The 16717-nt window shown below is 40.1% G+C and overlaps 1 protein-coding gene across 4 annotated transcripts in view; it reads right to left on the reverse strand.

Moving 5' to 3' along the window:
* Positions 1 to 16717, reverse strand: part of Nfia (nuclear factor I A) — a 345833-nt gene that overhangs the window by 119314 nt on the left and 209802 nt on the right. The gene's annotated exons all lie outside the window — the stretch shown is intronic.

Raw genomic sequence — 16717 nt, forward strand, 5'->3', positions numbered from 1 at the left:
GTGCTCAGAAACCAGCTTACAAATGGCAAGGGATGCACAGTCTAAGGTGCTTTCCATTCTTGCTTCTAGCTTTGATTCTGTGTATCTTACAAGGCATATTCTACTTGAGAGATTTGCCTGTGAAGCCAGTCTAATCTTTACCTGCTTTAAAGTGTGATGCACAGGAGCAAGTGTTAGCTGCAGAGAGAGAGAGGGAAAAAAAAAAACCTGTTCTTTGCAATAAGACACATATCTTAAGAAAGGCACAAGAAAAGGTAAATCTGAATGTACAGCAACACATAAGTAAGATGCACATGCTTCATGGACTCTATATTTCATTCATTGTTGAGGGGTAGGGGGCTGATATGCATTAGAGCATACACACCAGAAAGCTTATTAGATGCCATGAACAGAAATGTGCAGAAGCTATGTTTTAGAGGGACATTAGCAGTCTATGAGTTCTTCTTTTGATTGCAAAACAGTTTTGAATAAAGAAGTTTTTTTTCTGAGTTTTAAGTTTTTCAGTTAACTCTGATATAACATACAATATCTATGGTACTAAAAGTAGTTCTAAGTATTAGGATATATAACAATAATAATCTGCTGTTTAAAATGAATCAGCAAAGGTTCACCTTAAAAGTTCTTAAGGACTTTTACTTATCAAAGCAACCCACAGTTGGATATATATATCTAGGGGCTCTTATTTGGTAAGTGCTGGAGGTACTGTCTCTTGGATTAAGAGAACTGAGAAGCAAAAACTTATAGCAAATAAATAAATAAATAAATAAATAAATTCCCTTAAAGAGGTCTTGTCAAAACAGATCATAACATTTCTATTTTACTGGGCACCATTAAGATCGCATTTATCCCACGGGCCATAACAAAGGAAATACGGCCTCAGTGCACACAACAGCCAGAAAATTGCAGTGGAATGGGAAGGGCAGGTTTTGAGCATCTCTCTTTGTCCCACAAGTTATGCGCTGAGACTCGCTCTAATGTCGAACCCCCAAAGTCCATATTTTAAGGGAAGACTAATAAGAATTTATGAACAGAGTAGATATAAACGTAGACCTTAATTCTGCCAACCCAAAGTAGGTCTATCTTGATGACTAGTTTTGGGGAGAGTGACCTTTGTTGTCACTTTCTGAGCAAACAAATTTGTGGAAACTAGATTCATCATTGGGATTTCTACACCTCAAAGTAGCTAGTGAATATCTGTGAATAAACGGATAAGTGAACCTTTCAACCAAGAATGCTCAAATGACTTCCTTCTGCTAAGGTCCCTCCTAGGTTTCAAATGTTTAAATTAAGCATCTACTGGACATTTTATCCAGCTGTCTCATAGGTAGCCTTAGATCCAATACATCCAAAGTATTCATCTTTCTGTGTTTTGGTGGCATGCTTACTCTGACTTTATACAATTACCTAATCCCAATCCCACGTGTCTACATTGATTAAGCTTCTAATCTATATTGTTCCACTATGCATGATTCCACGTTCCCATGATCATGGTGAGGTCATCCCCAGTTCTCACCACCATGATGGGGAGTCTCCAAACCATTTCTTGTCTACTATCCATTTATTCATTTTGGTGTCCTCAAGAATCCATTCTATAATCTGAAGCAAGAACCCTCTCAATGGCAGGCAGAGCTGACCATTCATTCTCTTAAGACATATTTACTAAGTGGCTAGCATGTGCCAGGTGCTGTGCTAGATCTGTGATCCCTAATATTGAGAGAGTCTGCAGTTTAGCCACCGAGACAGCTAAAACTGTTTAACACAAATTAGTAGAAAAAAGACTAAACAGTCTGAATGACAGGAAGGGAACTCACAGCAAGAGCATTAGGAAGGACAGTGAGGGACAATCTTTCCTAAGAGATGCTGTCTGAAACATATTGAGAAGACAGAAAGCATATGAGCTCTTTGGCAGATGAGCCAAGGCTTTGAGGTAGGAGGGTGGTAGGTGCAGAAGACGCTGAGATACATCCGATGTATTCAGCGCACACTGGCCTATCAGAAACCTCGCACGAGTCCCACGTGTGTAGTAGCGTCAACTCCTCTTGTGGGTTTGTCATTCCTTACCTGTCTCTCAGGACCAAGCTCTCCTGATACCTCTACCAACAGTCTGCCCTAGCCGACCTCACTTCTGGAAGGACACCTTTCTCTGTTTTCAACACTGACCCAATGTGCTGTGCATGGCTCTAACACAGTAGCTGATGCACAAGATGGCAAGCCCCCTTTGCTCATGTTGAGCACGGCCCCTTTTGAGCTGGCAGAGTCTATTCTGTGCCATTGTTGCTCTGGCTTGAGGGAAGGTACTTGGCAAGCATGAAGTACTCCAGAGAGACCCTGAGTGAGCAGAACTCAAATCGGCCTCGGGTTTTTTTTTTGAATAAAAACAGTTACAGAATGTGTTTGTTTCACAAATGTTTTATAACAGGGTTGAAATAAACCAAGGCCTAGAAACTAAATCATCCAAAGAAAGCCAACTCATCCACAGTTATCCCTTCCAAATTGAATGGGAACCACACAGGGGGAAAAAATTTCCATGTGGCTTCTACTGGAGAGGGTACCATCGGTCTCTCTGCTAAGAAACGTCTTAGTATGTGTTATGGTTTTCATTCTAGAACACTGTCTTGGAGAGCAAATACAAAGTAGAGTCAAAGATTGGGATTGTTGAACGGACACTGACAAATGCCCCCAAGAAATCCAGTCTCAGACTTAAACTAGAATCAAGATGGCTGAGAACATCACTGCAAAGATAATTTGCCCTTCTATCAGGCAGCCTCTGTCTTGGTGTGAAGCAGAAGGTGAGTGTGTGAAGGGATGCCTGGAAGCCAAACCATACAAACAAAGCGTAAGTATTTCACACACTCTCCTGGTAGCATCTCCTCCCAGTAGAACTGAATTATCAGATGGATTTTTATTGATAATTTGTCCCTGAGAGACATAGGGTTGGGCAAACACCCTTAGGTGACAGCAATAAGTCAGGACGCCTCAGAGATGATGGAAGAAGCAAGATGGTAGGCATAGTTGAGGTGAAACCCAGGAAGCCTATTCTCTCTCTCTCTCTCTCTCTCTCTCTCTCTCTCTCTCTCTCTCTCTCTCTCTCTCTCTCTCACACACACACACACACACACACACCGAGTCACAGAGATGACTTGTAAGGAAATGCTGCTGCCCGGGTTGCTCAGCTTTATTGCAAGATGAAGAAGAAATAGAAACAAAAAGCAAAGTTAAGTCTTACTGGTTTGACATTCAGATGTTACTAACATGAAAGATCTCTGTGAACTCTGGAACTGAGTAAGTTCGGTAAGTTCCGGAAAGGCTTCGAGGTTTCCATTTTGAATAGGGTCTCTTAGAAATGGTTGGAAAACACAGACCCCTGTCAAGTATGCCTAAGATGCATGCAGACTGCTTGATGATCTGGCTCAAAGTTCCGAACTGAGGTCAGAACTTCATAGGAGGCTTGAGTAGGAGCAGGTCTCTTTTATTTTTATATAAGATGGCTACTGTACTTTTGTTCAGTAAATTCCCAACTAGAGCATAGGTTTCATATACCTGGGAGTCAGCCATTCTCAGTGTGAGGGGAGGGGCCTTTCTGGAGAGGCTTAATGTAAAGAGAAATTCTTTAGAATTTCTTAGAAGCAGTGCTTCTTTTACACCTCAATAATGTTAGCAATTATTTCAGAAAATACCATTCTCTGGAAACCAAATCTCATTTTATGAGAGGACTGAACATCTATCTTCTTCTGAATGTTAAGACAGGGCAGTAAGAGCTAGATTTGCTAAGATGTGGCAACCCTGCTGAACTGCCTAGAGGTTGGGGAAGAGAGCCAGGGACATGTCATTTTGAGGGCTAGCCATCAAAGAAAGCTGACTGTCTCTACACAGGGAAGTCTGTATCTGAGGATACAGTTATGACTGTGTATAAGACTAGGTGTTTCTCAAGTTCAAATACTAAGGCCCTCCCTGTCCTGAATGATTGGATCTCATCCGGTTATGGATGTAAGTTGACTGCAGTACACAGACAACTTCATTAGAAGATGATTTCCATTTTTTCCTCTTCTTAGTAATTGAGTCTCCATCATTAGTAAATCACAGGCTGAGAAAGGAGCCTTTCCCGGCCTTGTTCCTCAGCCTCTGGGAAGGAAGAGGGTCCTTTATTTTCACCTCATCTTTACTCCAGCAGAAGTCTGGATGTCTTGGGATGTGCAGCCACTATTCTAGCTTTTCAGAAGCTACTAGTTCCCTAAAGAAACCTCCTCCCTGGGGTTCATTTCCTCCTTCTGATCGCTTAACAAGCCTACAAGTGCTAGTGAGATACACCTGTATGTATTTCGTATGTGCTCAATAAATAAAGCAAAGTTAAACCTTACTTTGGCCAAAAGGCCAAAAATTAATAAGAAGAAGTTATAAAGGATTTCTATTCCATTTGTCTTATGCCACTAGCCACTCACTTCATTGACATCAATCTGACCTCTGTCAATAAACCAGAAGGTCGCTGTTGTAGCTTATGAACTTAGATAGTCAGGAAGTTCAGCACAACCCCCTTCTATCTGTACCCTATTTGTTCAATGACTTAGATAACTTTATTTAGTGGGCTTCTATTGCAGCATGTAAATTACTATGTTATTATTGACATAGCAATAGCTACTCCTGTACTCAATTTGGGTATCTCAGAAAACAGGTCTTTAAGGAGTTAAATGGAAGTGTTTAGTTCTATGGGTTCAAATAAGGCCAAATTCTAACTTTAGCATAATTTATATTATGACTTATATTTTATATAAGTTGTATAATAACTAAATTATTTGCCACTCATTGGAGACATTTGTGACATTTCTGGTTTCTGGAACAAGTCCTTGTATTAAAAATATGAAGAATTTACATATTTATTTGTAAAGACACAGAAATGATATAACACATTTATTTTCCATTGAAAGTAACCTAGTTGAAACAAACCAAGGCATATTCTATTCTCTATAGTACCTTTGCACGTACCGAAGACATAACTACTTTTTCCTTCTGAATTTGAAGAGTCAGAAATTAGGGCTCACAGACCAGTTCCAGTCTGAAACATCTGCTCTGTTCTACCAGCCATATTCTGACTTTTGTCATAGTTCAGATGGGGTGATTGTACTTGGACATGAACTTTTAGATTTACCACATCCCCTGGACTTTTCTACCACACACATCTGCTCAGGCAGATAGGATGCAAGGCCTTGTAGGCATATGTATTTGTGATACCCGCCGTGTCAACTTCCTATTTCATTACTAGCATAGTAGAGGAAGGACAGAGTATGATGGTCAGGTTCCATCTAAATAAAAGCCACTGTTATGTCGTGATTTGAGAATATACATTTAGAGTCTTTAGCCACATGGTTAAAGCCTCTCAGAGAATCTCCTTTAGGCATTCATTTCCAATATGACCCAAAAGTGCACTCCTTTTGTTGTAGGCAAAAGTGCCTTGCTGACTACTCTCTGTTGTGTTCTAGTCTCCGTATTGGGATTCCTTTCAATGTTCACCAAAATGTGTTATGAAGAACAGCCCCCTGAAATGTTCTAGCAGAAATAAAAACAATGACCAAATATCTATAAACCAAAAGATTGCCTAGAAAACTGAAGGTGGAAAACACTAGTAAATTCACAAGAAACATTTGCAATCTAAAGTCTCCAGTTCTTTAATAAACGTCCTTTCTAAGGTTTAGCTTACCATTTCCCAGTAATTTGGCAGGGGTATGATTTATTTGGGGCAGATGTTTGTCTATAAGTACATAGCGTACACCACTCCTCCGCATCTCTCCCTCACATGGGTCATGTGCTAAGGGTAACCTGAAACCTGACTGAACGTTGCTACTGCAGGACTGAAGGACACTCCACAGTTTGCAATTACCTTACTGAGTTTACATCATCAAGAAAATGGATTCCTCAAGCCCCAGGTATTACAAAGCAAGGGTTCTTCCTGAAGAATATTTCTGTAGTCCTTCTGTGGGTAGTACTCAATTTCATCAAAAGTATAATCTGTCTAGTAGTTGCTATGCTTGGTACTAATCTTTGTTGGAGACTAATTTTAAGATATCTAATTCCTAATGTAACTGTGTGGTTGGAAATATTATGATTTCTATAAAAGCAAAAGCTGAAAATTGAGATATTCAGAGATTTTTTTTGAAGATCATTCAGATGGTGGGAGAATTGGATAAGAATATGTATTGCTAATTTTCTCTATATAATATTTTACTTTTTAATCTACCACAGGTAACACGTTTACTAATTTCTGTATTAAATATCAGTATCATTTAATAAACTAAATTTGATTAACTGAGAATTTTAGATAGAGTTTATTGTCTGAATTCAAGAACTATATTTATTAGCAAAACATCTAAAATTCAGAGTAATTTTTTAACTTATTGATATGTTTGTGAATATTTGATGCATGACATCATGGACGAACCTAGAAACAGAAGGAAACACCAAGGCCAAGTGGAATGACCAATACTATATTTTGACAAAGATATTTAGATTAATAAAAGTCAAGTGCTTTTTAAACAATCCATTAAGTATGTGTTTCTTCCCCTTAAATTTTCAAGCACCTCAATTTTGTCCTTTCGTAAAGGCAGACTAAATCTCCTGCATCCCGCTATCCATTCCAGGCTGAAGACACTTCCACTCATTGTTTTTTGCTTTTTTGTTGTTGTTGTTTTTATGATAGTAAGCTAACTTCCCTGTCTTCCCTAAACATTTAGACCACAACATAAATAAATGTTTTGCAAGTGAAGATTTAAGAACAGAGAAATATTAACTTTTGGGATAATGTTTTCAAATAGGCCATTAAAATATAAACAAATAGGGAACAATTTAATTAACTAATTTAAACTACTGTCATTAGCATAGAGTAAACAATAGGTTATACATTTGATTTTTTAAAAAATTAAATTTGATGGGTTTCAGTTTATTTTGAAATGAACCTAGTTTTGAAGTAAAAGGGGGATTTGGACAAAACTTATTGCTTTCATGTTCTAAATCAAAACTGTCTACACACATGGACAGTAACAACTGGTAATTGACAAATGGCTGGAACTATCTGTAATAACTTCAGCCTCTACTATGAACCCTTGCATATATTAGGGAAAAATAGGGAAATTTATTCCCTGAATACATCCGAAACTGATTATCTTAAATGAAACAGACATGGAACTGGATCACCCGAGGGCTACCCTGGTTTATGAGTATAAAACAGCAGAAACCCTTCATGGCCCATCACCCTGCCTTTCCTTTTTGGGTCTAATTCATGTGGCTCTGAAACCATTAACGGAGCTCAGCTTGCTAAACCAGCGTAAGACACGGGCAATGACAGGGAGAGACGGTGGCCAGCAGCTACGTGCCAATTTTAAGATACTCAAAACTGATTTTGGTTCACTAAGCATGGATAGAAAATCATTGATGAACTGAAGCAATACATTGTTAAAAAATGCTTTCAATTACGTTCCCAAGGCTACAGAGAAAAATAATCTAAAGAGATATTTTAAACATAGGGGTATGTAGTTTTCCAAATAACAACATTAGCTAACACTTAAGATCACAAAGAGCTTCCACTGTCTGTGCACTTTGCTTTGTACAATTCTTGCAAGACTTACACTATCACTAATGCCATAATTTGTGGTGTTTATTCAATCATAGAGTCTATATTACATATTTCTGCAGGAACTGTTGTAGGTTACAAATCATGCAGGCCACGGTACTTTGAATTTGCTGGCCTAGCACAGACACAAAGTATTTTAGAGGTACTAGATAACTCCTTGTGAAATATAACAGAATGAATCAGACTGTTCAGGCCACACCAGGTAAGTACAATGAAGGAACACTTTTTAAGACTTTAAAGTCATGTAATACAATTCTAGGCTGGATTCTTCTTGTTAAAGAGAAGTAGCATGGGAGTGATTGGAAGAGAAAAGGGCCAATATTTGACAACAGAAATCAGCATAACCTTTTAACTGCGGCAGCCATGGGTGACTGCCCTTCGACCTTGGAAGATTATGTGGGATTTCAATGACAAGAGCTGGAAGTGAGCATGTGTGAACAGAGGACAGATCTGAGGCCCGAGACAAAAGGCTAGCACAATCTGGGCCCAGATCACAGCGCTGATTAGAAATTGTTTCCTGGTCCTGGCTTAATAGAGTGTGTGATCAAGAAAGTTGGGAAGGGTTTTTTTTTTTTTTTTTTTTTCCCTTAATATTTTTTTTTCCTAAGCAAGGAATCATGGATGGTTTTCTTCATCCTCCATTTTCTTTCCCAGCTGTTCAATTCAGATTCTTGTATGAAACAGGCCCACAGAGACACAGTAAAACTTCTTTTTTTGCATATGCTTTTCAAAGATAACAGAACTTTAATAGTGCTCTGCTTGAGTGTTTAAAGAATCCCTACCACAGGCATTGCATTGGGAACCATCACAGAGAGTCGTGCACTAGTGTGTTCACATACACAGTGACAGGGATTGTGGGCAAGATGGGGAAGAAATTAGAAACTATAACATTATCAACTTTCTCTATCACTTGAACAGTGTAGCACATCCCACATATCCTCACTTGGTGTATGCAGATGAATGAACACCATCTACTGTTACCCTTTTATTTCTTGCCATGTAAACTCCTGCTACTGCATAAGTATTTAATAATTTCACCCTTTTCTTTACCTTACTTGATGAATCATTACCAATGTTAAATCTGTGGGTGTGTTCACCACATCATAGGCATATAAAAAGATGAATTCTAAAGAGGTTAACCTAATCTGGCTGATACAGGGATGGTGGCTCAGAGATATGGTCATTTAAATTCAGGAAACCCTCATGTCCTGTGCTGAAGCACACACATATGTTGAAGCACACACATGCTGACACACAATTGCAGAAGCAGGTGCATTCTCACTTTTCAATGCTCTGACACCACTAAAATGATACCACATGATGGTTGAAAGCTATGGCTTATTTATGTTGTTTTGGTTTTACAATGTACTCCATCTTAACCTTCCTTCCACTGCTCTGGGTTTTGCTAATTACTCTTATTGGAATATTAAATTAGCAATTACTTAGCTTCAGTAGAGGTGGTCTTACAACTATGCAAATAATCACCTGTGTCTGGCAAAAACCTACCTGGCTGAGTGGTGTAGAACAAACAGGAGCTGATGGCTTGGTCTTCCAACTCAAACTTGGGGCATCTGCCCACACCCTTCTATAGCAACTGTAGATAGTGGCACTATCTTCCAACTCAGGCACGGGGCATCTGTCCATACCCTGCTATAGCAACTGTACATGTTCTTCCAAAGGAGCCATGGGACAGAGTGTTTTTCAGAACAGACCGAATCCATTTACTGTTTCAAATTTCTATAAACAGAGTATTAAGGAATTCAATCCCCAGAGCAACTATATGGGTGTTGGCCTTAGTTTCATGGGAGCGTCTGCCAAACTCACATATTTGTAGAACTGTTGGTTTATGTTGTCCTTTGCAGCTCTCAGAGAAGGAAGAACCACTGCGTGTGATCTTAGTTCACTCTAGGACTGGGTCTGGCTGGTGACAGGTACACATGATAAATGTTCCAGAAGGCTGACCTAATTTCCGTTGAAGAGAGTGTTTTGCTAAGAACATTCCCTCAAAGTGTCAGCTTGCAGCAGAGTCCCAAACCTGCCAGTGTCTGCTACCATTGCTAATGAAACTTTACTAAGTGAAGTTAGTTTTGCTGTGTTCAGCAAACTTCTCCAGTATTAACTTTTAATGCGTACATATTTTAAGCCTAATTTCAGATGTGCAATCATCAAACACGCTACTTGTGATAGCTTTTAGCGATTTGTATCTTTTCTTGTACAGAAGTATCCATAGGCTAAAATGTTCACTTACTTTGCCATTCAAATATTATGTTTGCAAGGTATTATTTATATATAGTAAGGTGGGAGATGAACCATGGATGTGAGAACCCTAGGTTATACTGTTAAGCTCTAATTTCTTCATCTGTAAAACAATCCTAATGGTTGTATCTACCACAGATGGTTTGCTGTTAAGAATAATGATCTAGTAAATTTTAAGTGTTTAGCAAAGAACCTTGAATATAGAATGTTAAAGAGTAGCTCATATCATGAATCTTATAGATATTATAATAGAAAAAATATTAGTTACTTCTGTCCTTTTGACATGGAACATAGGATATTCAGATATGCGCATAAATGAAAACATTGATAGTCTAACTTATTTGAGTAAATTTTGGGATAAAAGAATTCCAAAGCAAGTAACACAAAATTTGTTGAAAACAAACCTCCTGATGTATTTTACTGGCTTGTTCCAAAATAAAGGGATTCTAAATTACTTTAAATGGGTACAAATATAGTCCCTAATATAATCATATTTATTCATAAGTACTTATTTGTAACATTCAGTGCAATTTATTTTTTAAACATACATAGAGTGCATTTTTCTGACAGAAGACTAACTTTTTTCATGAGGAAATAAAAACAACTTTCCCTTCCCTGGTTTCACTTTATTTTATTTTATTTTTTAAGAATCTGATTTCCTGAAAACTCCTGTTGATATCTAAATGGGTCCATGTTGTTTGCGACAGAAAATGGATATTTAGAAACTAATCCTTAAAATATTTTTTATATAAAGTCCATTTGCATTTTTAAATGGGATATGCTTCTGATGGTTTAAAATTGGTAGGACATAAGCAATTATTATCATATTAAGTGAGGGACAAACTCGTTTTTGTTAGAGCCTTCACGCTTGGGCTCCGTACCTCAACATAAACAGGGAGCTGTTGTAAAGCTTCACCACAGATGGGGTTCTTGATTCCTTGCAGCTCAAAATCAATGCTAAAAGAGTTTGGCTTTGAGGCAGGAGGATGATCGACATGCTTCACTTCACTGACTTTGATCACTGAAGCACTCTGGGATGCAGGCGGTCTCCTTGATTTTAGGGAGCAGAACCTTTGTTCTCACAAAATAGACTGAGTCTCTCTCAGACTCAGCTGGAAGACAGCATGCTCACATTCTCAGAATTACTGCACTGCTTCTCATCAGGGCCGTCAGCAGTTTGAAGGGCATGGCTTCCAGAGTATAGAAAGATGCTGCTCACTGCAGGATACAACACCCCGCCCCCTACCCCCCCATACCTCACACAGTGGTCTTCATCACTGACTGCTGGCATTTCCCTAGGAAATCCAAAAAGGACCTCACATTTTGACACCCTTCCTTTTTTCTAGTGGAGAAATGCTGCCTTCAGACCTCATCATGTATTAAATACAGAATAATCTTACATGGAACTATCTGACGCATTGAATCCAACGTTCCAATGCAACCCCTCAGAAGTCAGGCATTAAAACTCTACAGCTGCTGCAGAGATCTAAAATAATATGTGAAAATGGGACGGATATGCGCATTCTGCTCTACTCAGCACAAAGATGCAGTTCAAGTGAGACTGGACAAAGGACCAAATGACTCCATGTTCCTAGTGCTAGAGGAGACTGCCACTGTGAAATGGAGCAATCCAGGCTACCAAAGATGTATGATGTCAATCAAACAACCAACAAGTCCAATGATGGCCCAAGCTACCTGTTGGTGCAGCACTAGGGTAATGCCTCCAGCTCTCTCAATGTTTGCTGTTTCTAGTCATTCTGAGGTTTTAGAGAATACCTGTTATTTTCTCAACTGTAAGAAGCAAGGGCAGATGCTCAGTGCATGAAGTCCTTCTGCCATATAATGACAGTGGGCTATTGTAATTGAACACTATTATTCAATTTCTGTCTCTAACCCAAGGAAACCCATATATCACTGCAAGGTTGCAGAACAGTCTCTGATGAGGCAGGAACCCTTGTATGTGTGCACACAGACATGTGCGAGTGCATGTGTTTATAACTTCATTTACATCCTAAAATACTATCACAGAGAAAGCATGTTCTAATCAGATGTAAACTGTCAAGGACACTTGAAATGTTGTTAGCTACCATAGGCATTTCTGCCTCTAATCTTAGCAGCAGTACTAGGAAGGACCTGAACTGTGGCTAACTCAAAAGTAGAATCCCTCTGGCCACAGCTGATGAAGTCAACACTATCCTGCAACTCATTTGTACACAGGTAAGTAGGGTCCAGGACTAATTTCTGGGGTTCCAATTACCACCAAAAGTGTTAAAGCCAAATGTGGTTTCTTTTTTGAGGTACTTTAAATATTTTCCTAAATTATTTTTTGACAGCCTAATTTAATTTGTTCATTCAACAGACACTGATGCTAACCTATACATACATAGGTCATGAACTCAGAACATAAACCAATAAATTGTGAACTCCTCAGTCTAGTAAAAACACCTTTTCAGGCAGACGCAATGAGGACCTTCTGATATTTCTACATGTGGGGAGTTTCAGCTAGTTCAGAAGCATTGTTTGAGAAACGATCAGCCTCAAATCATAATTCCATGCACTGGTTACTAGGGGGATATTTTAAATTTCATAGCTTATTATTTCTTTTATATAGGTATGGGTCTCACTCAGTTACCATCTTTGTGATCTGAAATAAGTGAGCTCCATTTCCATGAATCTAGTAAGAACATTTGTTGGATCCCTTTTTGCCCTGGGTACTGTGGAGGCATGAGGCTCTATATGCTGGACCTTCAGGTACCTGCAGTCCAGTGGGAGGGAGGCCATCGGGGAGTGGGTACAGGGAAAAATGCAGGGCTCATAGGGAAGATGCAGTTTCTGAGAGGACCGGACAGGGAAGGCTCGCCGGAGGCCCAGTGATGGCCTATAAGTGGATAAAACCCTGCACTATTAGCCATGCAAAGGTGAGAAGGTGTGACTCATCTCTTCATGTGTGCACAAGTGAAGAGATAGGTTGTAAAAAGAGGGGGCTTACATCTCCTGAGTACTTGGAGCCTGATACTTATCTCTGCTTTGTCCTGTGCCATTTCCTCCTTCCTGTAATACTCTTGATTTTTCAGTTAAAGCAACAGAGAACAGCCGTACAGTCTTCAGGCAAATAACTCAAGGTCATATAGGCCGTGACTACCAAGCAGGATTTCAACTCAAGCGATTCGCTCTCAGTTACGACACCATTCCCAAACTGCGTGACAGGATACCAACTACAGAGGCCCAAGCCTTGGAGATGAATCAGAAGATGAAGCTACAGGCAGGATAGCAATGCTCTCATCCCTGTGTATGTATCCATGCCTGCTCTGGCCCACAGATAGTAGTTTGTTTGCTTTCCCATACCAGATGATTCTACTCCAACAGAAAGTTCAGCATTTTAGCCCAAGACAACTTTATCCTTCATCATACCCTGTAGGAAGGCTACTTTCTCCTCCTTCAGATCAGGAGACCTACAGTTCCTCACAGTAGTCACTATTCCTTAATGCCACTTCCCCTTCCCTGTACAGCAGCCCCATTATACATAGCTTTATCTATCCTTACCCACTACTTAATTTACTGTTTTTCTTCTCAAATGCACAAGATCAAGGCTATGCCATCTTAGTATCGAACACTGAGAGAGAACTGTAGAAAGTGGGGAAAAAATTTTAAAAATATGTTTTATTTGTTGTTTTGTCTATATTTGTTGTTTAGCATCAAAATGAGGTTCTGAAGAAAATAAGCCTTCTCACAAAAAAAAAAAAAAAAAAAAAATTGCCATGTGAACTTTCTTTTCAGGTCAAAGTACTGGGGAGGTGTTTAGCAATGAATTACAGAAGGCTGCTAAGACCTGTGGCCTGGAAGGATGGAGCAGTTAGTAAAGTACATGCTGTGCAAGCAGGGGACAGAGTCTGGAAACCCAGAGCCACGTAAAAAGACAGAGTAGGGCAGGAGGATCCCTGGAACTTGAGGGCGAGCTGGTCTTGCCAAATTGGTGATGCATAGGTTCAATGAGAGAGCTGGTCTCAGAAGAAACTGGACAATGACAGAGGAAGACACCTAAAGTCAGCTTCTGGCCTCTACATGCCTGGACACCCACTACTATGTGCATACACAAATGTTCACACATGCTGCAATGCTGCATGCATCCGTGTACACACACACACACACACACACACACACACACACACACACACACACAAATGAGAGAGAGAGAGACAGAGACAGAGACACAGAGAGAGAGAGACAGAGACAGAGACAGAGGGAGGGGGAGGGAAGGAGGGTAGGTGAGAGGAGAAGAAGAGGGAGAGAGCAAAATTTACAAACTCATTTGGGCTTTAAAATTAAAATTAAACTGGAAAATAAAGAAACCTAACGAGGCCCCTGGAGCCATACGGAATCACCATTTTGGTCGGGGGGCTCTTGAGGAATGTGGACTTTTGCAATGGCCGTCTGTGTACGAAAGATGAGGGAAAACACAAATCTCTCCCATATCCAGTGTTCACCTCTTTGAACTCTCCTCACCTCCCTTTATGCTGTGTGTCCCGACATAGCTGGTGTATCATTACCAGATATAAGACCAGTGAAGAGGGCAGATTACCACACAGAATGAATAACACACAGTTGATCACAACTTGGTGGCAATCACCTCTAAACAGAACCCCGAACCTTTCTTCTCCACTAGATAAAAAGACTTTCGTGAGGGAGAGGTGGGCAGCCCAGCACAGTGTGCAAGCCTAGCACTGGGCACATATTCACAGCTCATTTTCACTGATGTCTGAGGCCCTTGGAGCAAGTAATGTAATAATTTTGGGCCTCAATCTCTTACTCTATACACAGAGTGAAGATTGCCTGAATTAACGCACAGACTTTGTCACTGCCTGGCAAAGGCTCCACTTTCAAGTTTTGCTAATGCTACTTCTGGGCACTTCAAAGGTGACTCTAAAGGGCTCTCATAAAAGAAGAGATGCTTTATTCTATAATACTGTACTTCCGTCCACTGCAGAAGCTCATAGAGAATTTAAGCATCAACAGTTCGGTATACACAGTTTGCTAATTGGAAAAGAAAAAGTGCTCAGAAACCCTGATTTTTAACTCAACTCCAACACAGTATATGCTTATTAATTCATCCAACTAAACTTACCAAGGGCCTATAATTTAGCCGTGTCCTGTGAGAGCCAGGGGTATAGAATGGAGATTGGATGGCTGCCTGCTGTAGTTTGCATAGGCATAGGAGTAGGCTACCCCTCAGGAAGAGCCCCTTGTGTAGCAAGGGCTATGGAGCAGAGAAGAGAGTCACAGAGAACACCAGAGATAAGAACCTCAGGCTGATTCTTCAAAGGTGTTTAGGAAATTCAGAGGTAGAAGGAGGAGGAAGAGGGAGAAGAGGAGGGAGAGGAGGAGGGAGAGGAGAAGAAGGGAGGAAGGGGAGGAGGAGAAGGAAGAGGAAAGAAGAAAAGAAGGGGAAGAAAACCAAAGTAAAGTATGTAGCATTTTAGTTGGTAATGACCAGAGATGGGACTTTGGGAAACACTAAAGAAACTGAGTCTGGTACTCTCTCTGAACAGGAACACTATTGGCATGGGGTGTATGTGTATGGGGAAGGTACTATATAGGAGTGTGCTGGGCAGAAGACTTTGATGGCTCTCACCCACCTCCTTTCTCTCCCTTATGTTGAAAGGAAGGAGGGTGCCTCCTCTTTAGGCATTCTGACCAGGGGAAAAGCCTCAAGTGCATCACTTCTTGGTTTGAGCTTGGTTAAAGTATTAATGAGTTTCTGACAAGCATTCCATTTGCAGTAACATTTGCAGGCTCAGCCCATTCTCACCCAGTGGTTTGTTCTGAAGGTAGCATCTCATGCTCTCAGCAACAGACTTATTAAAGCCTGATACCATGTCTACAGTAGGGAGACTGTGGTCACCAGCCCAATGCACCAAAGAGATTTCCCAAACACACACACACACACACACACACACACACACACACACACACACAACTGATTTGCCATTTCAACTGAAATACCTCTTAACAGAGAAAGTCCAATAGGATTTGGTTTGCAAACAGTCTCTGTGATAGTAAAACTACCTAGGTATTCTTAAGTGTTTGAAGCCCATGTCTTTAAAAACAGACTTCTACTATACTACAAACAAAAGCAGTGGTTGTTTCTACTTCATAGAGTCATTTCATAAAATAGAAAATTAAGAGAAAAAAACCATCCACCTAAATTTTACTTTTTAGTTTGATTTCACTCTTGAATTAATGCAAAATGTAACAGAAGCTTTCTATATCGTAACTTCTGGATAGATTTTTTTTTCTCTTATCACTGAAAGTTAAGGAAAGAGAGATGAGGAATTTTGGGAATATGAAAAGACTCAAAAAAAAAAAAAAAAAAAGGAAGAATCACTTTTAGATTTGTGAATTGGGGCAAGACAGCTTGACAGGTAATGGTGCTTTCTGTCAAGCCCAAGAGCCTGAGTTCGATTCCTGGAAATCACATAGTGGAGATAACAGACTCCCACAAGGTGTCCTTGGGCATTTCCCATAGTCCCACCTCCACATACGCTAAATAAAGTGGTAAATTGGAAGGATGGATCACTGCAGCAGGAGATCGAGGTCGGCAATCCAAAGGCCTTAATGCAGTGCATTAAAACGGCGCTCTCCCCAGTCCACCGTGGCACTGCCTGCTGTTCAGTTGGTTTCATGCTAAGCTGCATATTAGTTAAAGATGTGCAGTCTTATGGGTCAGATAAACATAGCAAAGGCTTGGTCAGTAGAATCTGTCAGGAATCTCAGCAAGGTGTGTGTGTGCGCGCGAGTGTGCATGTGTGTGTTTTAATGAAAGAACAAGATAGAGAAACTCTACAG

The sequence above is a fragment of the Arvicanthis niloticus genome, chromosome 5, assembly GCF_011762505.2.
Source record: "Arvicanthis niloticus isolate mArvNil1 chromosome 5, mArvNil1.pat.X, whole genome shotgun sequence".
Classification (NCBI taxonomy): domain Eukaryota; kingdom Metazoa; phylum Chordata; class Mammalia; order Rodentia; family Muridae; genus Arvicanthis; species Arvicanthis niloticus.